The 26701-nt window shown below is 38.5% G+C and overlaps 1 pseudogene; it reads right to left on the bottom strand.

Moving 5' to 3' along the window:
- Positions 1-22629: 22629 nt before the first annotated feature.
- On the bottom strand, positions 22630-25551 carry LOC122146595 (annotated as a pseudogene).
- Between the last annotated feature and the right edge of the window lie 1150 nt (positions 25552-26701).

Below are 26701 nucleotides of genomic sequence, written 5' to 3'. Positions count from 1 at the left end.
CGAGTGGCTCTGTATTGAAAACGACAGCGGAAGAGGGAATGCAAAACAGAGTCTCCCGCAATATAGTTTTATTAGCTTCGGAATCAGTCTCTGTGAATGACTCAGCAACAGTTAGCATATACTGATAATGGGCGATAGAAGAGGGAGAAAGTTGGAGAGATTAGTATAGAAAGGGATAGAAGTCAAATGTTGAGAGAAAGATGAGTATGGGTAGAGAGAAAGCTAATGCTGTCTCCAGAGCTATGGCAAGAATCCAGAGGAGCTTTATTACCACCAACGATGTTTTACACACACCAGGAATTTTACTTGGCAGTAGTAAGCAAACACATGCTCTTCACTACAGATTTGTTTGTTGACCCCACTTCCCCCTCTGTCATAGTGTCTGCATTCCAGCCACACAGATTTCCTAATCACACACTTGTATACAGCTGAAGTGTAGTAGAACAATTCATATTTGCATATTATCACAAAGAGGTGTGGGGGTTTTGGGGAATAACATGCACCTTATTCCAACATCCGTTTACATTTTATGCTAAAGTGTGTAGTTCAACCTACAAAATGAAAAATTCTGTCATTATTTCCTCTCCCTGGTGTTGTTTCCAATGCCATAATAATAAAAGTGTAACCGTGCTTGCGGCTTATCCATATAATGGCAGCGGACATTGTCAGCACCTGTGTGCAGATATTTAATGTATGTGTATATGTAATGTGTAATATATATAAATATATATAATATATATATCCTAATAATATAATAATATATATATTATAGTGTCATATATATATAGTATATGTCAAATATACATCAATTATTACAACACTATAAATAATATTACATTAAAATAGTTACATTTTTCATTATTTTTTTCTGTGAATACATAAATTAAATTGAAGTAGACAACATTTCTGGAGGACTGTAAATATTACAGGAATATGTAATAATAATAGCAGCTTTTTGAGAGTTATTTTCAAGAGTAAGATCAGTATTAACCACCTAATAATGAAACATGATATTAATAATGAGATAGTAATGCCTTATAATTTATGATTACTGAGGGTGTATATGTTAAATAATTTAACATTTAATTTTCTCTTTAACTGTAGTCTCTTGCAGTTAGAACATTTTAGCCTTTCCCAAGTGATTCATTATTTAGACTCTGCTAAACATGGTATTATTTTTGTGGGATTGCTTAGCAATGTCCTTTCGAGCATCATGCCAGTAAACCCAGTAATATAATGTAGCTCAATCACAGGAATCTTCACTCCTGGAGTGGGAGGCGCTGCATGCAGAGAGAGAAAGAGAGACTGAAAATGGAGACAGAATGATGGAGATTGATGAAGTGAGTCCAAATGATTGCCAGTTGTCACCTAGACACAGACCCTGATGGACTAATCATGCAGCCTATGACAGCGGCATAAACACACACACACACACACTTCAGTCCTGCTATGTTGTACACTCATAGACATCAGACAGATGGTTATTATAGGGCCTTTTGCACCGCTTTAGTTCCAGAACTAAAATGTACAGTACAAAGTACTGGGACGATTTGCGCAAACTATTTCCCAGTACTTTAAAGGGTTACATTCACACCGAGAGTTTGTATTAGGCTGTGACGAAGCTGGTCGACAGCGATGTCATCTGTGCGTGGGTTTCAATAACATTAACAAAGAAGAACAAAGTTAACAACAGGAGGATGGAGGACGCTGTGATCGGAGATGTGTTTTTGTCGTGTCTCATGGATTTCACAATAATGGACATGCAATGTCGATGTATATGTAAAGCGACTGAAAGAACGGAAAAGAGGACTAAGAATCTCCAACGACAACTGGCAGAGCTACATTTGCTACAAGTACCTGCACTTCAGCGTCCGTGTATTTATCACTGTTTGTCATACTTGCAAAATAAGTTGACACAATGTTCACAGTATGTTACACAGTGTTTTAAATAATGGCAGGTGAGTGCGTTTTCGAACGCGTTTGGCCAATCTATGTCTACTTACATCACTGGTAGTACCAGTTGTGCTCTTTACACCCGCTCCGGAGTAGGAGCTAATCTGGTTCACGAAAAAGGCAGCCGGCTAATAACACACCAAAGTGGTAGTTCCACAATTGTTCTGTACTTTGAAAAGGTTCCTGCGGTGGCGAAAGGCCCTTATGTCTCTCTCACAGTCTACTGTATTCCTTGTGTATACCTGGACAAAAAGAGAGGCTCCGGGGATTCAGAAAAGCTAAAAATGGCCCTTACATGGAGGAAGAATGGAATACACAGCTCCAACATGGCTGATCACCTAAATCCTTGAATTGACCTTCAGGTGCCGAGACTTGCAGAGCAACAAGCTCTCTACTTTAAGGTATTTCTACCAAAACATTATTAGCCTCAACTTCCCTTAGTTACTTTATTTGCTAGGTCTGAAAGAACATCCCGCTAGGACTTCCCTCTTTTTTTTTTTGTAAAATGACTTATTTAACTGGTAAAAAATTATCAGCCTTTAAAAAAATGTTGAATGACAAATATGAATGAGACCCTACTGTAATCAAGCATGTATCGCCTGTGAGACGGGGACGGCTTTATGTTGAACTACATGAATGGAGAAGTGGAAGGTTGAGTTCTGACATTTAATTAAAATTATGAGGTCAAAATTTTTTAAAAGATAAAATTAAATTTAAAAAATAGAATGGGTACACAATTTAATTCAAGACACTATTGTCTTTTACAGAAAAACTACATAATTAAAATAGAAAATGTATTAACTCCATCATGGTTATGAAAGAATGGTCTACTCTAAACATTTACTGAACAATTTTGAAGGCAATTAGTTAACAAGATTGTATCCTAATAGTGTTTAATGTATATTAACTTTAATGTATATTTGCCGACCATGTGGCTTCCTAATCGTACAGCATTTGTTGCTAGGAAATTTAAGAGGAAGTAAAGCAGCAGGTTATAAGTGATCAACATCCAGCTTAGAGAAAAAGAAATCTAGCCAGCTTGTACATTGGGTTGCATTGGTTATGGTTTGTGGTGGAAATTATTACTTCCTGTTCTGATGCTATAAACAGCAAAAAAACCCTAAACAGATTTAAAATCACCATCTAGAGAAAAAGAAATCTAGTAGATTAAAGGCAGTGGAGTGTATAAAATGTTAGTAATGTTAAAAGGAGAAGAATATAAAAAGCCAATGTATAAACCCGTTAAGCATTCACTAAAATGACCCATAAAGCCCTATAATGCCAGAAACGGTCATTGTAATTTTATGGTCAAGCTTTGGAATCACCACTGCCAAGAAAAAAAAGAAAAAAGAAATAATAATGAAACAATTCTCACAGCAGCTTCCCTGATCCCATGCTCTAACTTACCATCTCTCTTTCCTTTTTTTCACACTCTCTCTCTCTCTCTCTCTCTCTCTCTCTCTCTCTGTTGATATCAGGTCCACAAGGTGATGATCTGTTTCCAGCTCTTGCCAGACAGGAGTCTCCAAGAGGATATCCCTCTCATTACACACACACACAGTGCAGATGCAGACACACAACACTCGACATCACTAGAACTCTCCCCAGGAGAACCTGATGAAAAAGGAGAGAGATAACTGCTATACTGAGACGACTGCGGGAGGGCAAGGACAACAGAGAGGGTGAGTGAACAAAAATATTAAAAAGGTAAGAAAAAAAGGGGTTTTTTTAGAAGCAAAAAAACTATTAGTTGTTTCTTACTTTTTTATACAGAGAAATAAAAAAGAGAGATTTTATACTCTTGGTCATTTTTTTTTTTTACTCAATTACAATGAACGGTGAGCAGAGCTTTTAGGGTTCAAAAAAGCAGAAAAAACACCATAAAGTATTTAATAAAAGAGGTCCATACAACTCTTGCACTATATTCCAAGTCATCTGAAGCCATTCGAAAGCTTTTTGGAGAAACGGAGTAAAACTTTTAAAAATTGCTACAACCAGATGACTGGGTCATTAATCAGAGAACCTGATCAGTGCAATTCATGAACAAATCAATCATACAACAGATCTGGCATCAAATAACTGTTTCTGAATCACATGTTTCTACTTCTCTTATCAAAAGGAGTACTAGTGTTTGAATAAAGACAATTTAACAAGCTATTATAGCCTTTAACAGGCTACTGTAATTGGACTACTCTTATTTTCATTTTAATGTGATTTTGCATCCGTTTATACCTTGAAAGCTCCGGTTCCTTTTGTAACTGCATGGAGCGATCAGTACATTACAAAACTTTCTTCTTTTGTGTTGCACAGAAGCTGTCATACAGGTTTAGAAGGGCATGAGGTGAGTGAAGGAAAACAGAATTTTTAATTTTGAGGCAATTAATTCCCCAAAAAGACGAAAAATAAAATTTGACGATAGGGACTGAAGACAATAAAATACGGGTGAGGGTGAAAAAAACTGACAAGAGAGAAAAAGAGGGAAAAAAGAGGAGCAAAAAAGAATTGCCTCTCGTTTAGTTCTTTTGGCAGAAAATTCCTCAGGTTAAAGAAAACCAAGAAAAGGGGAAACAAGACTCACAAAACTAAGCTAAAAAATGGTTTGCCTTCTTTGTTTTTTTTGCGACATTTTCCCTTTCCCCTTTTTTTTCCACTCTGAACAGGGCTGCACCTTTGACAGACATTGTTTTTGGAAAAACGACAGATGGATGCACTGTAAAAGCAGCAAAAGCGAAGGGGAATGGGATTGGGGAAAAGACAGATTTCTTTGGAAAAGCAGGGAAACATCCGAAAGGGGGATCGTTAATGCTAGGGCACCGCTAAAACCAAGAAACAGGAATAGGTCAAACTGAGATGAAAGGTCAAACAGGTCACCTCTATTTATTTTAAAGTGACTACAAAAATTATGCATCAGCTAGAAGAGAGATCTTCAAGCCGAAGAACCTTCGAAGGATAGAGATTCCAAGGACCCTGTTACAAACCGTGTGTTTATTTTAGCCTGGCCTATAACACAGCGCATCATATCACACTGATGAATATACATATGATGAATCTTATAATGATTATTTTAAGAACTTTTCAATTTTGATGTACAAAGTTGTATATTTGCAGTAAAATGTAATATGCATCATTTTACAACTTTAGAGGGACAATAAACATTTAGCAAATGTAGCTTCTTAACTACAGGTTTGACTAAAGTTAAACCAATACTGTATTTTTGTTCAGACCATATTTTCATGTTCAAATGAAAAATTCTTAAAAACAATTGGTAGACCCCTACTGTACTACTGCAGACCCCCTGTTGAAAACCCCCTTAGCCAGTGGTTGCCAACCCGTCGATCACGTAGATCTTATCACTGTCCCAGTAACTCCCCCGACAACAAACAGAAAAAATAAACCACAAAAATATATTACATTTCTTCACTCTTATACTGCGTTTTACGTGCAATTTATTTTTCTGTTTCTCTTCGGGAGCTATAAAGAAACATACACCATGAGTCTGTAAACAGAATTGAAGCCGCTGTAGAAACGCTTTTTCAAAGACGGACTCCAAAGAAGAAAAAATATACTGTAGCAGGGCAGAGCAGCTCACTGTTTGGGCGAAAAATATAGGGAAAAATCTTTAAATTCTGGGAGGGGGCAAGGGCATGAATGTATCGTACTAAAGGGGAACTCTCAGAACGCTTTTTGACAGCAATGGGAATTTCTTTTCCACTTATCTCGAATAAGTAGTATTTCCAGCACAACCAAGGAAATGCCATATCACTGCTTTCCATTTCCCATAGGAGTGCCACCTGCTGTCAGAGGTAAGTGCATTTCATTCCAGCCCGTCTGCTGTTTTTGTATCATGCAGGTAATGTAACTTAATCAACCATGAAAAAGCCTTATTGGCGCATTACTAATTAAAATACTAAATAAAAGTCCTCAATTGGAAGTAAAATCCGGGGTGTCTTTTTCTATCAATTCGTCTATAGGTAGATCTTGTCTTTCATTAAAGCCGAGGTCAGGGATCTTGGCTTAAAAGGTTAGTGACCACTGCTGTAAGCTGTATATTTCACACACTCAAGATGGTTTTTTTTTGTTTGTTTTTTTTTAGATACTGTCACTAGATTATTTTATATTTTCTGAAAAAGAAAAAAAAAAACACGTGAGAAGTTTTTGCTTAGTGTGACTTAAAATAAATAAGATTAAGAATAAAGGTGCTACTTTTTTTCATAATATTTGCTTTAATTACTTTAAAAAATATTACTACATTACAGTTTTATTCTTGTAAATGGCCTACTTTGAGATTATTCTCACAGCTATATATTATTATTATTATTTTATTATTATTATTTAAATGTATTTTAAAAAGCCAAAAAAACCCCTTGTAAAATTTCAGCTCAATTCCGTGGTTGTTTTTTTTTTGTTTTTTTTTTAGAACTTCTAGTTTTATTTCTCCCAGGGGCTTAGGCCCCTTTAAAAAAAGTCAGCCTTTTTTTCAAAAAATAAGGTCACTCAAAAAATACAAAAAATTTTCCCCCCTTTAAGCCAAAACAGTATTCTACATAAAAATTTTAAAAAATTAAAATTAATATATAATTTAAAATGTTAACGATAAATCTGTTAAAAAAAAACGACCCAAAAGTCCCCCAATTTAAACCCCAAAAAGGCATCAGGTGTATTAGTGTTATAATTTCAAATTTTATTTTTATTTCCTCACTTGTGACATCCCCCAACCCAGGAAAAGGGGCCAAACATTTTTCAACACCCTTTTTCGCAAAATTTTGAGTTTTAAAAAAAGGCATTTGCCAATTTCTTTTTTAAGACCTCGAATTTCCAACACTTTTCTTAACCACCAGGACTTCAGAAATAAATTTAAATCAATCTAAAATTTAAAATGTCTTCCCTGACACCACCAACCATTGAAAACCCTTTTCCCAATCTTGGGTAAATTTATTTTGGGCCCCTTTTTGTCCCAAAGCCGGGCCTTTTCCAAAAAACCCCAAACACTTTCTTTTTATCCCGTCTTTTTTAAAAAAGAAAAAGCACCTTGGTGGGGGAAGAAAAATACCATCTGGGCACCCAAAAGGTCGGGTAAGGGGATTCAAGTTTTGAGAAAACCACACAAAGAGGCACAAACCCACTGGACCCTAAAAATCTTTTTTCCCAAGGCCACCATTAAATCAAAAATTTTATAGTCCAGAAAAACAAAGTCGAGTGAACGATGGGGTTTACCACCATCAGACAAAAGGAAAAGCCCATCAAACCCCTAAGCCCCAAGGGTCCCTAAATTAAATCAAACACAGGTTTTTTATGGTTCCGACAAAAGGGTTTGAAAATTTTCAGATTATTACCAAAGCATTACGTCTCCGTAAATGTAATGCTAAATTCTACATCTTCTATCCTATATTCACATACACACATAATTAAATTCCAAAAAGACCTAGGACGATTAAGAAAATAAAAGGGTAAGTTTTGATTTGAATGCTAAGACAGTATATTATATAATAATTTTTCAATTAAAAAGCAAACTTCAATAAAAAATTTTTTTTTTTTTTTTCCTTAAAAAGAAAAAAAAAAAAGAAAAAGAAAGAAAGAAAGAAAGAAAGAAAGAAAGAAAGAAAAAAAAAGTTTTTTATACTTTTTTTTAACCTCCAAAAAACCTTTATGTTAAAAATAAATTTAAAGAAAAAAAGAAAAAGAAAAAAGAAAAAGAAAAAAGAAAGAAAGAAAAAGAGCGACTCTGCTGAGAAAAAATTTAGAAAGTGTAAAAAATTCTACTTTGACAGATTGATAAAAAAAAAAACATATAAAAAAAAAGTCTTTTTTTGAGCTCTGACAAGGAATAAAACCAAAACCCTTCTTCGAAAAGCCCCAAGGAACGAAAACAGTTTGATACAAGCGAGCCACGCCCCATGGGGCATTGACAAGCGCCATCTCGGGTGACAGCAAAAAACCACGACCTCCCTCATAAAGACCTGCCCTGATTGATAACTAAAATTGGGAAAAAAATACAACGGCTGATAATTTTTTACATTAACAGACGTCCCTTAAATTTAAAATTTACCCAGAAATTTTTTTTTCCAATTGATTTAAAAATAGATTGAATAAAAAATTATTTTATAGTTGTACTTGTAGCATAAAGTTTTGAATTAACAGAATCATCGGGAAAATCATACAAAACTTAAAACCAAGGTCTTGAGATTTAGGTTTCTTAAGTAACTTAACTTTATATCCCTCAGTACCCAAAAGGCTGACAGGGAAGAATCCATATTCAAAACACGCCTTTTGGCCATTACTAAAATTTATTGAAGTGTGGGTGGTGTTGGGGGTGTGGTGGGGGTGTGTGTGTTTCCGCGAAATGTTTTTACTTCGTTTTTTAATGTTTGATGAATAGGATTGTTTTTTGGGAGCGCGTGCCCGCCGTTATTTTTTAAAACGTCGTAGGCCTCGATCCAAAGATTTTTTTTCTGGGAAAAGCCAGGGCGTCTAATGCAACACTAGGGAGAAATGGGTAAATGTTGGTTGTTTTTCCCAGTCCCCTCGCGGGGAAATTTTGAGGGTGATTAAAACGTGGTTAAATAACTCTACCGCCCTTTAAGACCGCAAACTGTACCGTTTGCATACGGGCTAGGGTGGGGCCAAAATTTCCAAAACTAAATTTGATTGCCCCTACACCGGGCGTGGAAAATTATTTTTAAGAGAACCAAACCTGGGCCCGAAAATGTTCATTTTCCCCCGCCATAACAAAAAATATACACAATAGACAAAACACAAAAAAAATTAGCACAAAAAAATCTACAGGAAAAAAGATCAAGGGGAAAATTATTCTAAAAAAAATTATTTAAAAAATTAATTACATTTATTTCTTATTCATATTTATTTTCAAGCTTTTTCCTTTCCTTCCTTTTTTTTTTTTAACTGTTTTAAAAGAAAAGTAAAGTACAAAACTGACCTCCTTCATGAAGTTTTCATCTTTTTATGACGAAGGCAAAGTCTACTGATGTCTTTATAACCCCCCCCCCCCTTTTAAAAAATTATATTCACCCCAAAATTCGTATAATTGAGAGCTAAATTTGAACATTTTAGACTTTTAAAAAAAAACCCTAAATTAAAGTGACTTTTAAAACAAACTTTATTTTAAAACCCCTTTAAAAAGTCATTTTACAGTAGCACCTTGCCCTTAGCCGGGAAATATTTTTGCAGAAATTGAGTAAAAGGAAACACTTAATTTAAATTTAAAAATGATTTTCCCTTAAAACTTCAAAAGTTTTTTTTTTTTTTTTTTTTTTTATTAACAAACACACAGCCACTGGGTTTTTAGTTTATTTTTGCTGAACATGAGGCATCCCGAATGCATTGTATTTTTTCACAAATCTTTACCTTTTCCACTTCAGGCTTAAGGGGGCATATTGGGGGTTTTAATTTTTTCCTTTTCTTGGGGGTTACAAGCTTGGGGGCAAAAAAATCTGTAAATTTTAAAGATAAAATCCCCCAAATCCAAAAAGTATTTTTTTAAAGTAAAACTCTCACCCCCCTAAAACGGCTCATTCAAACTGCCCACCTCTACGCCTTGGAAAAATTTTTCATAATGCCCCCCAAAAAGCTCAGAAAAAAGAAGGCAGGGTTTCAGTAACCACAGTTAGGGTTTTAAGCACCCTGTCGGGAGCGTGTTTTCTAGGCAAAAGCAAAAGCACTTTATTTGGCCTTTCCCCAAAGAAATGCATTTAGGAAGCTTTAAGATTACTTACAAAACAAAATTTTAGGAACTGTTTTTTTGAACCCAGGGGAGGAGGTTATTTTGACTTTGCCGGCAACTGGCGTTTTGATCACTACGGAGTTTTGTTATTAAAATATTTGTATTGACTTCAAATGTGGATTTTTTTCCGCATGTGTGGTGTGTGTGGGGAGAGAGAAAGGGGGAGAGGGAAGAGGGTCACACGGGAGTCACCCCTCTTAAAGTCTGTGAAATTTTGTCTGAAACACATAGGAGCTTCTCACTGTGTCTTTACCCTTCTGTTCCCCCCTTTTGGCTTGAAATGATGGAAACTAAGGATTATTTAAATTCTTACTTTTTTTGAAAAAAGCTCATTATGGAAAGGGGCGTTACATTTCCGACAGTGCTTTCAGTGCTCGGGCCCCCAATGCCGGGGCAGTTGGCCCTCAAGCAGCTGCCTTGTCAGAAGGAGGGGCTTTTAAAAACTACACTTTGGAAACCAAAACCACAAAATTGATTTTAACAACCTTTACCTTTAAAGTTCCTGTTTTGAATGTGTATAAAGACATTTTCCCCGTGTTTGAAAAATCAATTTTTCAAGAACAAAAACAGAAGCCAGTTGGGATGGGGTGGAAACCCTTTTTCCCCCCACTCTTTTTTGCTTAAATTTTTTCGTTTAAATGAAAAAAAAAAAATTATGGCATTTTGCTTAATTTTGACAGGTTTAAAAGACCTAAATCCAGGGACCCCAAATTTTTTTTTTTTTTTTTTTTTTGAAAGGGGCCCCAAAGTCCCTCTTCCCTTGTTTTTATTTAAACCTTCCATCCCTGACCTTTTGTTTTACCCATCCTGGAGGGGCTGATGTGTGGAGTGTTTTGATATGAGAACTCATTTCCTAGTTCCAGTCAGCACAGGGAGACTTATATCCTCCCTAATATGTACTGTGTATTATCCTCCAAGGGCCCCTGTAGGCCTCCATGGTAATTTCCATAGTGAATTCATCAAACACGACAGAGAAAAGAAAAGGATAAAGTCAATTCATTAGCCAGATATGATGACAAATACCTCTACACGAAAGAGAGGGAAATTCTCATTAAAAGCCCAGGTGTGTGTGACTGAACTGGATGAGTCAAGAGAGATGTGCACCGACCATCCTGTTTCGGTTACTCATTACTCTGTGTACGCTACTGAATTTTCAGCAGCCATTCAGGTCTTCAGTGTCACATAATCCTTCAGAAATCATTCTAATATGCTGAATTGGGCTCAATTATTATCAATTATTGGGGGCTCAGAAAAACATTTTTAATATCCTTCGGGAAATAAATTCTAAATTATGCTGATTTGGTGCCAAAAAAACATTTCTTATCTTTACATGTAGAAAACATTTTGGGGAAAATATCTGTTTTTTTTTTTTTTTATTTCCTTTTCATTTGGGTGGAAAAACATTGATGCATAAATAGTGGAATAAATTTCCATTTTTTGTTCCCTAAGGCTTTCCCTATTAAAAAAAAAAAAAAATCCCCCCCCAAATTTTCCTCATTAAAAATTTTAAAACTGCTCAGCACTATGAATTTTATGATAAACCCATTTTGGAAAATAATATCATCTTAGCAAGCAAAATAAATTTAAAATAAACCCTCGGGCCCCGGACCAGAGTCCGTTTTATAAATCATCACATAAATTTAGTAAAAAATAAAATCTGAATTTAAAATTTTTTTGCCCCCAAAGGGAAAACCCCTTTGCATCCTAGGGGGTCGTAAAAAAATTTTTCTCGGGTTTAGGGGTAAAACGACCCCTGACGTAAACAAAAAAAAGCACAAATTTTCATTTTCAAATTTTTATGCAATTAAAATGCCAAAAAAATTCCATTCACCCTCATTTCAAATAGTGCCTAAAGTAAATTTTTATTCTGTAATGGGGGGCCGTTAATCCTCCCCCTGTTTTTAAAGGGCCAATTGGGCCCTTGGGGGGCACTTAAACCAAACATTAAAATTCCAACCCCAAAAGTCAAGATTCACAAACTTTGGGGGCCCCTCTCCCCCTCCTCCTTTTTCTCTTTCCCTCCCCTCTCTCCTCTTCTTTTCCTTTTCCCCTTCCCCCCGCTCCCCTCTTCTTTTTCTCCTTTTCTTCCTCTTGTCCTTTTTTCAGAGGGAAAGGGGTCGCAATGTTTTTTTGAAATTTTTTTGAATTCTTGCAGAAAAGGTTCCCCGTTTTTTGTAAACTTAATTTTTAATTTTTTGGGGCCCATTTCTTCCTTTTGCTTTAAATTGTTCAGAATAATGCCATTTGCTCCCTTTAAAAAAATTTTTTTTGTAGGGCCAATTAAAATTTTGAAAACCTGCAAATTCCCCCATTTACCAAATTCAAAATTTTTTAATTTTTAATTTGGAAAGTTCCAGTTGCCCTCCTAATTAAAAAAAAAAATTTTCTTTTAGAAAAATTACCTTTATTAAAACTTATAATAAAATAAACCAGAGGGGAAAGGGGTTCAAACATCCAAAAATTTCCAAATTTTTTAAAAAAAAAAATTTAAAAAAGGTTTCCCGAATAGTATAATTTGGGGCCAAAAAATTTACCCAAAAAAATTTTTTTCCTTTTTTTTTTTAAATTTTTTTAATTTTTTTCAAATAAATCAACAAAAAAAATTGGGTTAAAAAATTTTCAAAGGGGTAAAAAATGTTTTTAAGATTCTTTTAAAAAAACCCCAAAAAAGGTATCAAAAATAGAACCCATTTGGGGGCCCAAAAAAATTTTTTACAAAATGTTTTTTTCCCTTTTTTTTTTTTGTTTTTTTTTTTTTTTTCAAAATTTAAAATAATGAAAACCCCTTAAAATTTTAAAATTTTATGGTAAATTTTTGGGAAACCAAAAAAGAACCCAAAGATCCCAAACCCCCGCCCCCACCGCAAACACAAATACCCCCCAATTCTTTTTGTTCCCCAATTTAATTTAAAATAAATACTTGCTTTTACCGTTTTTTGTAACTTTTAAAAAAACCTTGGTTTTTGTTTTTTTTTTGGTTTTTTTTCCCAAAGAAAAAATAATTCCAAGGGACTGAACCACCCCAACGTTTTCCTTGTGTGAAAAAGAAAAACCAAAATGTTTTAAAAAGAACCCCCCCAGTTTTCCCCCAACCCACAAAAAACCATAACCCTCCCAATCAGTGTTTACACTTTAAGTTTTTTTTTGGTTTTTTTTTTTTTTTTAAAATTTTTTGGGGGGTTTTTGGTTTTTTTTTTTAATTTTTTTTTTTTTTTAAAAATTTTTCATTTTGAGGGAAAAAATTTTTTTTTTTTTTGGGGAAAAAGTTTTTTTACAAAAAATGTTTTGATATTTTTTCCCTTTTTCCCCATTTTTTTTTTTTTTTAATTTTTTTTTTTTAAAATTTTTTTTTTTTTAAAAATTTTTTTTAGATTTTTTTTTTTTAATTTTTTGGTTTTTCAAATAACCCCCAAACCCCCTCGGGTTAAGAAATGCATTTTAAAGCTTTAAAATTATTTTTTTAAAATTTAAACAAAGATGTACCAGCCCATTTACTTTTGAAATGGCAAAGCTAAATTTTCACACCCAATTGCTCGACTATATATTATATAAATAAAATTTAAATATAAAATATATAATTTTTTTTTATATATATTATTATATATAAATATTTATATTAATACGGGTTCCTTCTAAAAAAATTTTAGCATATTTTTTAAAAAGTTCATTATTTTCCCAAAATGTAAAAAAAAATTTTTAACTTTCATATATTTTAGTTTCTTTCACCCCAAACTGAAATTTCACTTTTTTTATTTTTTTTAAAATTTTTATTTTTTTTGGGCAAAACAGCTCATAAAACCCCAAACCCCAATTTCCCCAAAAAATTAGCATATCTAAAAAGGGTTCCCTCTAAACGGCTTTTAAACCCAAACATTGAATAAACAAATTAACTCAAAAAACACCTGCAAAAGTTTCCCCTGGGGTTTTTTTAAAAACTCCCAGCCTGTTCTTACCCCAAAACCGCAATCATGGTAAGAGGTTACCCAAAGGGCCATCTTGACCCCCCCAAAGCGGAGGGTAAACACAGAAAAAATTTCTGAACAATGGCTTTTCCCCAATTGCTGTTCAAGGCCCCTCAGGGGGAAGCCCTGGGGGAAAGGGAAAAAGTGGGGCAAAAAAACCTGCCAATAAAGGGGGGTTGCCCGGGAACCCTTTAGAAGTTGGGAAAAGGACCTTCCAGCCCTTGGGGGCCCCTGGGAAGCAGTGGACTGAGTCTGGAGTGAAACATCCAGACCCCCCGGTCCACTTTGGGGTTGCTTTTGAACCAAAAACCACGGCAGAAGCGCCCTGACCTGGGCTACGAGAAGCAGCATTTGGATTTTTTGCTATTTGGTAAAAAGACTTTTTTCGGATGAAAGAAAATTTTGCATGTCATTCAAACAAGGTGCCAAGCCCGGGAAAGGAAAAAGGGGAGAAGGAAACCCAAAAAATCCCCTAAAAGTCCGGGTGCCCAATACCCCAGCCCTTTAATGGTCGGGGGTCCCCATTCAGCTGCTGGGGGTGGTCCACTGTTTTTTTATAAAGGGGCGGGGCCCAATGCAGCTAGCAATCAGGGAATTTTGGAGCACTTCATGCTTCCATCTCCCTAAAATTTTAGGGGGGCTAAGATTTCTTTTTTCCCGCACAAACCTGGCACCTGCTCATTTTTCCAAAAACCCACTGGAAAATTGGTTTATTTGACCATGGAAATTAAACTGCCATTGGGGCCTCCCAACCTCCTGACCTAACCCCATAGAGAACCCTGGGGGATAGGGTGAAAAAGAAATTTTGCGAAAACCAAGACCCAACACTCGGATGACCTTAAGGCCGCATCGAAGCACCGGGGCCCCTCCATAACCCCCCCACCAGTGCCACAGGCTGATTGCCCTCCATGCCACGCCGCTTAAACCCGTCATTTCTGCAAAAGGTTCCAACAGTATTGAGTCCCAAAAACTAAACCAAAATTATTTAAAGGGTTTGATTTTTTTTTGTTTTAAAAAACCAAACTTTTCTTTTTTTTGGGTCGGATAAATAGCAATTTTTTGAGAAAAATTTTTGGGTTTTTTTCATGAGCTGTATGCCAAAATCAGGTTTTAAAACAATAAAAGACCTGAAATATTTCAGTTGGTGGGGGCAATGAATCCTAATTTTAAAAATTTTTAAATTTTTTATCATTACATTATTGAAAATAATGAATTTTTATCCACAATTTTTAAATTTTTTTTTTGAAAAGGGACCTGTATATATAAATTAAAAAAAAAATCTTTTTTTTCCCAAAGACTTGCCTTTAATAAAACCCTTTGTAAACCCTTTTTTAAATCAATTAAATTCCATCAATAAATTTTTTGCATTATAAAACAACTGTGACTATAGGTTTACCATACTGGTGAAAATTTAAACCCCTTACAGAAATTTTAAAAAAAAAAAAAAAAAAAAAAAAAAAAAAGGTAAAAACCAATACGTTAGTTTGGGGCCAGCTGTGGCAAAACCTTACTTTGGGATTTTGGTCAATAAATTTGCATGCTACTAAGCCACGTGGGGGAAAATAAATCATAAATTTAAATATAACGGGGTTTTCCCTGTTTAAATCATAAAGGGCAAAAAAATGACATACAGTCCATGCTGCCCCTTTTTTTTTACCTCAGAGTTACTCAGCGGGAAAAAAGGGGAACCTCACACCCCAAAAGAAAATGCTCAGCAGGGGAAGCAAATTTAAACTGCCCTAAGGTAAATTAAAACACCCCCGAAACCCCAACAGGAACCCAACCTACCAAAAATAAAAGGGTGGCGCTCATTTGGCTGCATTTTTCTTTCCTGATTTGTTAGGGGCGGTGTTGCAGAAAACTTTTATGAAAAGAAATTTTACAATTGAAAGGGGCATGTTGGGGTTTAAACTGCCCCTGCACTTAAAATCATCTTTTTTTAAAGCATGTTTTTGGGTAAAAGGGAAAGGGGGAAAGAAGAACCCAGGTTAAAGGTTTTGAAACAGTCAAAGCAGCTTCCACCATTTGGATTTCGGTATTAAAACCCCCAAGAGACCCAAACCCCGTTTACACCAAAAAATTCACTAACATCATCAAAAGGGGATGTTTGTGTAAAATTTAAAACCTTCTTCCCCTTTGCGCAAAGAATAAAAAGTAAAATAAAGGGTTGGGGCGAGTGTGGGGGGTGGGGATAATAGCCGCTCTATGCTGGGGGCGGGCCAGCATGATGATCCCCCACTGCATCACATAAACGGGCCCCGGGCACCCAGATTAAAACCCCTGAAAAAGCGGCCTGCTTTAAAATTATACACCCCGCCCAAAGATTTTTAAGCACACATAAACAAACACAAAAGAACCCCCTTTTTTATAAACTTGAAAACATAGATAAACCATAGACCCACACGCATACATTGTGCTAGGATATGTATTGTCATTGGATGAAAGATTCCGTGCCTGTAGTGAAAACGCATTTGGGGGCTTCGCGTGTTTATGTAAACCCATAAATCTTTCTACAAGCTACTTACCTCAGTTTATAAGCTAGGGTTATGGCCTGAGTAACCGTCTAAATTACCCTTTCTGGTTTGCAACGACAAACAAACAGGCATATAATCAAAATATTATTTCTAGAGGCACGTGCTTTAATAAAGTCATTTAAAAATTTTTAAGCCACAAAGGATATTTTTTAGCACTCCTCCTGAGGATCGCGATAAACATTTAGTTATTTATTTTGTGGCTGCAATACCTGCTCGGTTCAAAAGGGGGAGCTCTATGAAAGCAGCAGTGGCGGAGGTCCCATGAAAACGATGCCTTGCCTGTTATAAAATCAATTTAGTTTAGATTCTGTAGGGAGTTGATCGATTCTGTCTATTTCATTTTGAACAAGTTCCAAGGCTAACTATAAAAGATGCTTTCTTAATGAAAGCTTATGAAGCTGGAATGTGCGATTAGGGTAAACATAAGTTACATTGGAAGACCATATGTGGTGAATGAAATATGAGCCGAAAAGCAGACAGGTGTGCAGAGGAGTTGCAAATGTGTGTTGTTTAATGCAACATTATACTGGTAAAATCAATAACAGCAAAGGTTTGCTGAGCAAAGGGGGGGGTTGAGAATCTTGTTTATAAGGTCCCAAGAAATTTTTCCACAGTCACTCACGGATAACCCATTGGTAGTTAGAGTATTTTCGCTCTTGACAATTAATGACGAACATAGAACGGGACCACCAACAATAGTTGGTTATACACGGGGAAATCTGTAGAGATTAGAACATCCTCACGCACGCACACGCACGTCGCACACACGCTCCAACACACAGTAAACATTTTCCAGTAACAAACAAATTATTAGTTATTTTTTAGGTACAATGCATTGAACTACTGTATAAAAATAGACAATTTGTATTTGCTTTCTGTACCACACCCATTATACACAAATATAATAGCTGAGTAAAACAAAAACATAGCAAGGGTGGTTTTACAATCACATTGTGTTCACTGTGTACACAAAGAACAAAAAGTCATAAAACGTCAACACTATTAAACCTAAATCGCTTCACACTATGCGCACTCACTCACGGCTCCAGCGGTGAACTCTTTTTCTTCCCCTTTCTCTCTCCTTTCAATGATTAGTTCACTCGACGAAAATAGAGCGAACGAAAAGAGAGACAGAGATAGTGAACTGTTTCTTCAAAGGGATAGTTCACCACAAAACTTTAATTTGATGTTTTATCAGTTACACATCTACGATTAGTTGAATTTGTTTCTTCAGTAGCAACCACAAACAAAGATTTTTAACTCAAACCATTGCAGTCCTGCTCCAGTCATATATGACAGTTAATGGGAATCGGCTTTTGAGAGTCAAAAAAAAACATACACAAACAAGGCTCACATTAAACCTTGCGGCTTGTGACATACCTGATGGTGCTACCATTGACATCCTAATTGAGGATGTGTAGATAGAGTGTCAATGGTCCATATGAGCGACTAGGCTGGTGGGTAGAATGCACTTATAAGTATGCGATTCCGTCGTAAATGGAAGAAGAATTAGACACTGATACACTAGCTGATTGAGAACGCGCGCTCCAGACAGTTCATACCTTGTGGTGAATCAGAGGGTAAAAAACGCTATAATGCTGTTTTCTTTCTGGCACCAGACCAATCGTTTTGTGTGTTTTTTTAACCATGTCATTGTATCGTCACGCAGCACAGGGGGCAGGGTTTAATTTGGGTTTGGTTTGTGTATGTTTTTCTGACTCTCAAAGCTGGGAATCCCATTCACTTCCTGACTATGACTGACAGACTGCCAACTGTTTGAGTTTAAAAATCTAACTCAAAGCTCATCCTACAATCTTGGATGCCACTGGGGGTACAGCATATACACATCAAAGCTTTCATTTTTGTGGCGGTGACACTATCCTCTTGACCCAGATTTTGTTTTAGCTCTGCCGCGTACATCCTGAAGCAATTTGTTAATTCCTCGGCAACCAGTTCGCTCGCGTCCGACACATCCTTGCTGTCTCGTGTCGGTTGCGTTTTACCCTGTGAAGCTGGCTGAGCACACTCTCCTATGGTCGTTCCTCTTTCATAGTTCTCTGGGATCTCCTACATCGCAGGCACGCCCATTTTAAATGAGCCGGCGACGCCGGCGGTGATTGGCTTCGAAGATGCCTGCCAATGTCCGCTCATACACGGCACCTCCATGGATTCTGTGAACGTGCAGTGTTGGCTGCCCCCCAAGCAACACCCTGTATGGGTAGGCGGGGCATGCTAGAACGATGCTCTTACACCTCAGCAGTAAGATACCCTTCTCGATTCTGCCATGCCGGGATGGAGCATATGTGTGTGGGTCGAAACCCCGGCCGCATCCTCTCCCAAGCGCACTTCGACCCGCTCACAGCGTAGTATCATGCCTGGCTAGAGAACTCTTGGATCATCGCCCCTTTGTTACTTCATATTTCTGTGACAGACCGACCTGTGCCGCATTCTCCCCGCCCTTGTTCCTTCGGCCAGTCTCGTATCCAAAGCTAAAAGTTCTGATCTTAGGCTGAAGTCGACTGACTGCTGGTCCTCTTTTCGAGGACATGAGGCCATTTGTCTCTTCTCCAGGATGATACCATGTTCGCTACACGTATGCCGATACGCCTTAGATGGCATAACAGCCTGGTCAGCGTACAAACACCCGGGCCTCCTGCCTGCCGTACACAATCTCATGACTGCTAAGAGAAAGACAAAGAGAATTTTTCAGTTAGTTTTAAGGGAGGTCATTCAGAGCAAAATCATTTTAAATTTGGATTGTAAAACATAAAACGATAATTTTTAAACTGATTTTTTAATATCTCAAATAGGAAGCAAAAAGGGGAGTTGCTTATGTTTCTTATTGTTTTTTTAATGAGCAAACACACCCCAGAATCTCACACTGTGTGTTCTAAGGACCGTGGTTCTCAACCACATTTCCTGGAGGACCACCAACACTGCACATTTTGCATGTCTCCTTTTGTCTGACACACACCCATTACCAAGTCTGTGGATTTCTACAATGAGAAAGGTGACCGTGAATCAGGTGTGTTTGATGAGGAGACCTGCACAATGTGCAGTGTGGTGGTGGTCCTCCAGAAGGTGTTGAGAACCACTGTTCTAAAAGCTTCTTTTTTGCACCAATGCCATAGACGAACCTTGAAACAGATCATTTATTTCCTTAATATGAAGAACATTTCCCAATTTTTAAAAAAAAATTTTTGTTCAGAAGAACATTTTCTTCTATAAAGAGCCTTTTGTGCATTGAAAGGGTCCAATGGATTTAAGGTTTGCCTGGAGACCATGACTGCCAAGAAGGAATTCCGTTTGTTTGGTTTTAAGTGGGCCAATTTGGATTTTTTAACATTACCTTTCCATGCGGGGTGTAAGCACCGCTCTAAGTGAAGGGAGCAACATCCTGCCAAGTTTTTAACTCTGAAAGTGCACTGTGTATAAAAAGTTACAGCCTGTCTGCTCACCAGAACGAAGTATGACTCTGAATCATTGACAATTTAGTCGTTTTTAAAATGCATCCCAAGCTATTTCCATGTGATGTCAACATGAAACAGTCGCATATTGCTCGCCCACATTTTGGTCTTTTTCACTTTGGTCTGAATGACAATGCAAATTCCTTCGTCGGCCACTAGGTAATGGCTTTTGGGAGCAGTAAAAATAGCTTGTTCCCGTAAGGGCTATCACACATGCAACACACTTGCTTTATCAGGCATTTACAGGCAAAAAGAAATAAAAATGAGACCAATTGGACCAATCACTGAAGATTAAGAGTCACCCACAGGAGGGGTTTGGTAAAATGAATCATTAATTGAATCGTTTTGGTAGTCATTGAGCGAATCTAAGGTACCAAATAAATGCATATTATAAGAACACAATGAAAGTGTTTTTTTTTTTTCACCTGAAATGATGTCAACCTGTTGTTGGGACTACCAAAATCAAATGATGAAACCTTTCTATAACCATTTAATAGGGGGCAATTAGAGTGTAGTATTTCTTGAGAATCTTTACAATGTTTTAAAACGGCTTCTGCTTATCAATCAAACATTCGATTTTTAAAATATTAAATCCAACATCTTACTCATTTACTTCTTGTCGAGACCACATTGTACTACTAATACTTCTCAGCCCACTGTCTAACTTCTATTTTTATTGCTAGACATTTAGGAGAAAAACCTCTGAGACAAATTTAATACTTACTGTACTTAAATGAAAACATAAATCTCCTGAAGCCTATGAAAGAGAGCCAAACCTCTGAGCAATGAAATTTCCGCTCTGGGCATGTAAAAAAATGGGAGAAAGGGAAGTGAGGAAAACAAAAGGGTATGAAAGAGAATGGGAAAATAAGGAGGAGGCTTGGGGAATAAGGTTAGGAACTTTAGAGAAAGGATTTCGGAGGTGGGGTTGGGTGCGTTGGGGAGGAAGCTCGAGAAGCTGAGGAGATTGAGAGTTTGTCGTTCTACCATTTCCAGTTTCTCTTGTGGAGGCTGACATCCTTTGTTAAACTGCGATTATTATTCATTACTCTGGCAACGTCGCCTCACACAAATCAGATATGACTGAATTTTGAATATTATGAGACAAAGCAAGCCAGGGAATAAAAAATGGAGAGGACCAACTGGAATTGGGATGGAGGAAAGCCGAAAACTAAGTGAAATGATTACAATAAACTGCTTTGGTGAGGAAAGGGTGAAAACTCTAAATCGATGCAACACAGGTTGCCTTCTTTTTACTCTCTATGAAGAGGAAGGGCCTAGAAATAGCGGCCGCCCTCTGGGGAGAGAGGAAAAAGAGTGGTGTTGCTTGCGAAGGGGGGTTTCTAACTGCATTGTGTAAAGCAATTACGGTGAATTTTCCTCAGTTCAGATTTTGAAAGCATAGGGCTCACTGTCAACTACAGGGACATAACACTTACAGTCCACGCTCCACACATCGCACCATACCGCTATCTTAAGCTACCTGATAAAACAGTTTGACACTGCAAAAGGTAGTGAATAATAATAATAATAATAATAAAAAAAAAAAAAAAAGAAAAACCCTTTTCAAACAAGAACCTAGATCATTAAAGGCTTTCCTTAATTTTTTGCATTCATATTGAGTATAAAAGCACAGTGCCAGGCCATTTAATTTATACCTGCACCTGTTCACAACGTAATAAAAGTAAGTCACCGTAGACGATGTGTTAAAACTGCATCATAAATGCAATGTGCTGCTCGATATAATCAAGCATGATGAATGTCATAATTCAGGGTGATTTTTTGGAAAACCGGTGAGAAAAACGCATGAGAGACCAATTGGACTTCATTTCCTCACCTGGGTGGAGACGCTGTGTCCGTCGCTGTTGAAAAGAGGTCTCCGAAGCCCGTCGCATAGCAACCGGTTTCGAGGAGATGGGCGAATCACGGCCCATCTCGCAGTCGCCTGTCGCCCGCCATCACTGTCCGTCGCCACGTCCCACTATCTTTCAGAGACTGGAATGTATCCATGTAAATGGAGGGGATCCCGTACCTGCACACACATTCACAACAAACACAGTTAACAGGTTAAAACATGATTCTATGGAGTATGCAGCATAAAACAGATAGGCTAATTATTAAAAACTCTTTACAATATTCAAGTTCACTAAAATCAATCACCTTCAAAAAAAATCTGTTTAAAGACGTGATTTGTTAGAGATGTCAAACATGTACCTATTCAGAGTGCCATTAGTAGGTTTTGATTGTATTAAGTCATCTTAATATTTTAATAGCTTAAATCCTCAATTTAAAGTTTCCCAATAGCATCTGCATGCACTGCATACAGTCTAGGAACATGCATGTTGCAAAGCAGGCAAGCATACGCCCCAACCCATAATTTTAAACTTGCAACAGACTATATCTTGATTTAGCCATCATATAAACAGATCTATTCAGGGGATGTCTCTTTTGGCACCATGCATTTATCTCACACACCCAAAAATGTCCCTTAAAAATATTTTGATTCACTTCAGCAGAGGTGTGCAAGACAAAAAATAAGTGCAACTATCTAAAAGCCTAGTATGTTTTTAAATCATCAATGGACATAGAAATGCATTATTTGAATGCAGAACTGGAAACAATGGTTTCAACAATATGCACGGGATAAAAATGAAACATGATCCCCAAGAACAAAAACGCAGATGAGAAGAAAAGAAAAAAAAGCACAGAAAGCAGCTATGACCTCATGTGAGGAGCAGTCCAATCAGGATCTGCAAACGTGGGGTGACCACAGGCAACAGGGGAAGTTCTTGTCCTATTCTACCACAAACATATTTAGAATTACCTATCATCCATCCGATCTAACCAGCAGCACACAACAGGTTGAGCGTATCATCTACCCATCTACTCTACCATACTATTTAGAGGCACATCATGCCCAAATAAAGGAGTTGAGAGCTTGAAGCGTAGTATTTGTTTGTTTGTAAGTTTACCTGTTAGCTGCGAGAGTATTTGTTCCCTCTGAGCAAGTGGGCGCGGCTGGCATACTGACCCTGATGCAAGTATTGAGAGGAGCTGTGAGACTTGCTATAGCAAAAACAGATGACATAAATAAAAATAATCATACTGATGGAACACGATGATCATTCACACACACACAAACACACACACCACAAACACCACACACACACACCCACAACACACCACCACACAAAGACACACACACACCACACACACACACACCACACACACATTCACAACTTTATGACATGAATTCAAACGATTGAAAAAAAGCTTATTGTGCCCCTAGAAACAAACCACACTGATGACCTGAATGTTATGTTTGACTTTTGGTGAATGAAAAGATGAGTACAAATATGCCGACAGATAATTCACAGGCTCGTTATGAAGATTAGCATCAATTACAGTGTTTAAATATGCCCACGTTTTTGCTTTTACCTCCACAGGGGGCGTGGGCATGTGTGTAAGTTCCAGGGCGAAGTTCTCAGGGATTGTGATTGGAGGAAATAGTGACCAAGCTTGTTCAGTGATTGGCGGCTGTGTTGGCCTCTGCTCTGACCGGCTGCCCATGTGGGCCCACGTTCAGGTCCGGGCGAGGAGTTGGTGAGTGATGGTTAGTGCCCCGGATTGGGAGGGCGTCCCGTTTTTGACAGTGGGCACCAGGGTGATGTCAAACCCTTGTAGATCTGCCCCGTGAGGGCTTTTTAGGGTGCTGTGGTGGTAAGTAGACTCAGCCACCCTGCAGTTGTAACACCAATGAGCTGAGGTTTCCTTTTTTTGCACGTGAGCAGCGAAGGGCAAAGGCCACCACCATGATGAGAAGCAGAATGGCCGCGCAGATCGCACCAAGGGAGACGATGCTGATGATCATGCCGCACATCTTAGAGGCGCTCATCTCCACTTCCTCCACCTGTCAGATGGGGGTTCATGTGTTTTCTCAATGTTTTTCATAAAGCGAAGTCTCAGTAGGGTCTCTAGCGCGTAGGGGTTTGAGCACCATGGTCCTGCACCAGGATGGTCAGCTCCACGTGATCCTGTGGACAATGTCCTGCAATGCTGACGTTGGTCTGAATTTCACATGTTTTTAGCATCCATAGTGAAGTAACCCCTGCCTCGTTGCCCCCTACTACAAAAACACGACACGAAAATGGTCACCATTGGGCACCGGCCGGGCATCAATAGTCTATTGCGTGGACAATACGTTATAAAACGTCCACCGACCTCTGCATATTTGGATACTGGAACATCAGCCGTGTGGTTCCACAGCTGAGGCATCGTGATGACGGGTTTATCTGTTGTCATTCTCATCCAATACGGTCAACACAACTGTACATTATTACGCAATTGGGAGGGATTTCCAGAATCCTGGGCCTGGACTTAAGACGAGATCTGACCTCAACCAATCTTCGCGATCAAAAGTACGTCAGTGCATAAATGTCTCCATTAGAGGGGTCCAATGGTGTGACATAAGTGGAGATGGCAGCTTCCATGACTGTACATTCAAGTATAGAGTAGCTCACGTTGACCATTCGGGGCCCAGGTCTGGATCTGAGGGACCCCTCACATGATGACAGATAAGCATCCTGGTGAGTTGACTTCTCTGCGTTGGAAATCTCATACCTGCTCTTTCTCAAACCTTTGGCGCGTTTGTCATTCTCATCCTGGACCTGCACAGTGAAGGGTTTGCATGGTAGACAGAACTTGGAGAGCTTTATCTTCAGCTATTCACAGTCAAGCTGAACTCGCGACCTCTTCTCTCGATCCAGAGTGACATTTGTAAGGACATCATGTAGTTATATCATATATTTCTTTTTGCAGCCTGAAATGACCCTGGGACCGTGGAGACGGCACTCCACCATCTCCATTCAACCCAGAGTCCAGGTCATCCCACCCTCACCAGAGCAACAAATGTATCTACTGCTGGAGCCGACTCTGATATCATAAGCTATCTCCTCATTCCCATGTGGACACAAACTTGATACTAATGTCAGGGCTTGTTGTCATTACACATCCCCACCACTTTTATTATGACTTTACAATGTGCTGGCATTGATTGGGTACCCCATGATTCTTGAGCCCTTGAACATCTATGTCATACGAATTTGTGCTTTCAAAGTCAACTTTCCTCACCAGTGTCAAATGACCATTATCAGAAATTTAATCTTAAAAGTCTCTACAATTGTTAGGTGACACGTGACTGCTAAAAAGATATATACGATTTTCCCCATTGGTCCCTTCATCTGGGTCCTAGTGGCATTCAGATCAATAAAGCAACTGCCTAAAGGAGAATTTTCAAGCAAGTTGATGCCTCACATAAAGATGGGCTTCTCAAACACCGGAGTTGTTGTCGTCGTTCGAGTCCAGCTATGATGATTTTACAGGAGCGTTGTTTCCAAATTTGGCCGGGGGAACCCCCTGTCTGAGGCCGACGTAACTTGGCAGGTAAGCCTGGAGTTCATAGCTCGCTCTTCGTACCTCTCTATCCAGCATTCTTTTAAGCACAATAAGCTCCGCTACGTTCAAGTACTTGGCCGCCATCGGTTCTGGTTAGAATATATCAATCATAAAAAAAGTCAGACGGGCGGTCAGTCAGAGAGTATGTGTTCACAGAGAGTTATCCCCGACGTCTGGATCGGTGCGCTGTCAAGGGGAATGCGCGTCCCCACAGCCGGCGGTTTCGGAGATCTCCTTATGGGGAATGACGGGGCGCCGCGAAACTGTGGCGCATTGTCGTTAATGTCCAGAATTTCACACTTCGATGTTGGAACAGCTGTAGGCTTGCTCCGTGCCCGGGGGAGGGTGAGGACGGTCAAATTCGAATAGTTGCAGTTGAGATTCTTCTTCGCCACATGTTTCTCGCGGTCTATTTTGGTCCTGATGCTGATTCTCTCTCTCATCCTGGTCGCGCCACAGAGAGAAGAGACGCGCTGCCCGGCGCTGCGCCCCATGCGCTCTAGAAACGCGTAACGGAATCGAGCTCGGAAGTTTGGACAAAAACATCAGCACAACATCGTCTCGAAGGTCTGGCGAATAACTGTACCCACCTTCGCTATGCTCTTTTTTTCTAAAACTTGTGTATTTCAGAGTTTGCAGCCAGCAGACGTGCCGTGCCAATATCACTGAGGTCACAGCCAATTTTTGAGTAAGGTGGCATTAGAAAAACAAACTGCACTGTTGCCCCTTGTGACGGATATATCGCATGTGGGCTATCGACAGGCACAGCAAATAAAACTCTCAAAGATGATTGCCTCTTTATGTCTTTTTCTGTGTAGCGGTTCAATATACTCCGTTACCAGGCGCCTGTGTTATGGTCATCTCAATAAAGCTATAGCTTGTTCATCCTGCCTTTTCGTGGAAAAAACGTTTCTCATGAATGATGGCGACGTCCAAAACAACAGGCGGCTGGCAAATAAGCAACAAGATGGCGCATGGAGGCGTAATAATCATACAATTGCAGCTATTAACCTATAGTACGTCGAAGCGGGCTTCTTTGTTGCATCCTGGGGCGGTGGTGGATCCCTTGGCCTGCGGAGAAGCCTAACGAGCAAATCTCTGGGGCCGGTTGCGTATCTAGAGATGGGAAGAGCTGGGGCCCGGGCTCCGGCTGTGTGTTTGTCCGTCTGGAGAGGGAAATGATGCACGCGCGGCGTATCTGTCTCCCGCGTCTGAAGACGCTCTTTGACTCGACTAAACCCAAAATAGCAAAGCCTCCTTTAGCACGACAACGGCTTCAGACAAAATTCTGCGTTTCCTAAAACCCAAGTGCTGCCCCTGTCTCTCTGCGACATGATCATTCAAACACAGAGAGCCACTATAGATCCCACTTAAATGAAGGGGAGAAAGTTTTGCAAGTGCGATAACTCCGCCCTCCTAGGGTCGTTCTCTCGCCCCTCTCTCCCTCTCTGAACGCGCTTCAACAAAGGGATGAATGCAGAGCAGGAATTAAGAATATAAACTCGAGCTGCTGAACTTTCCCTCTAGATGTCTGCTCAGTTCAATAAAAATTAACTTAATAATATACCTCTATTTTAGGATAAGCATAGTAGA

Source organism: Cyprinus carpio, chromosome A1 (genome assembly GCF_018340385.1).
Source record: "Cyprinus carpio isolate SPL01 chromosome A1, ASM1834038v1, whole genome shotgun sequence".
NCBI classification, from domain to species: Eukaryota; Metazoa; Chordata; class Actinopteri; order Cypriniformes; family Cyprinidae; genus Cyprinus; species Cyprinus carpio.
The sequence above is the reverse complement of the archived record's forward strand: the minus strand, read 5'-3'. Positions and strand labels throughout refer to the sequence as shown.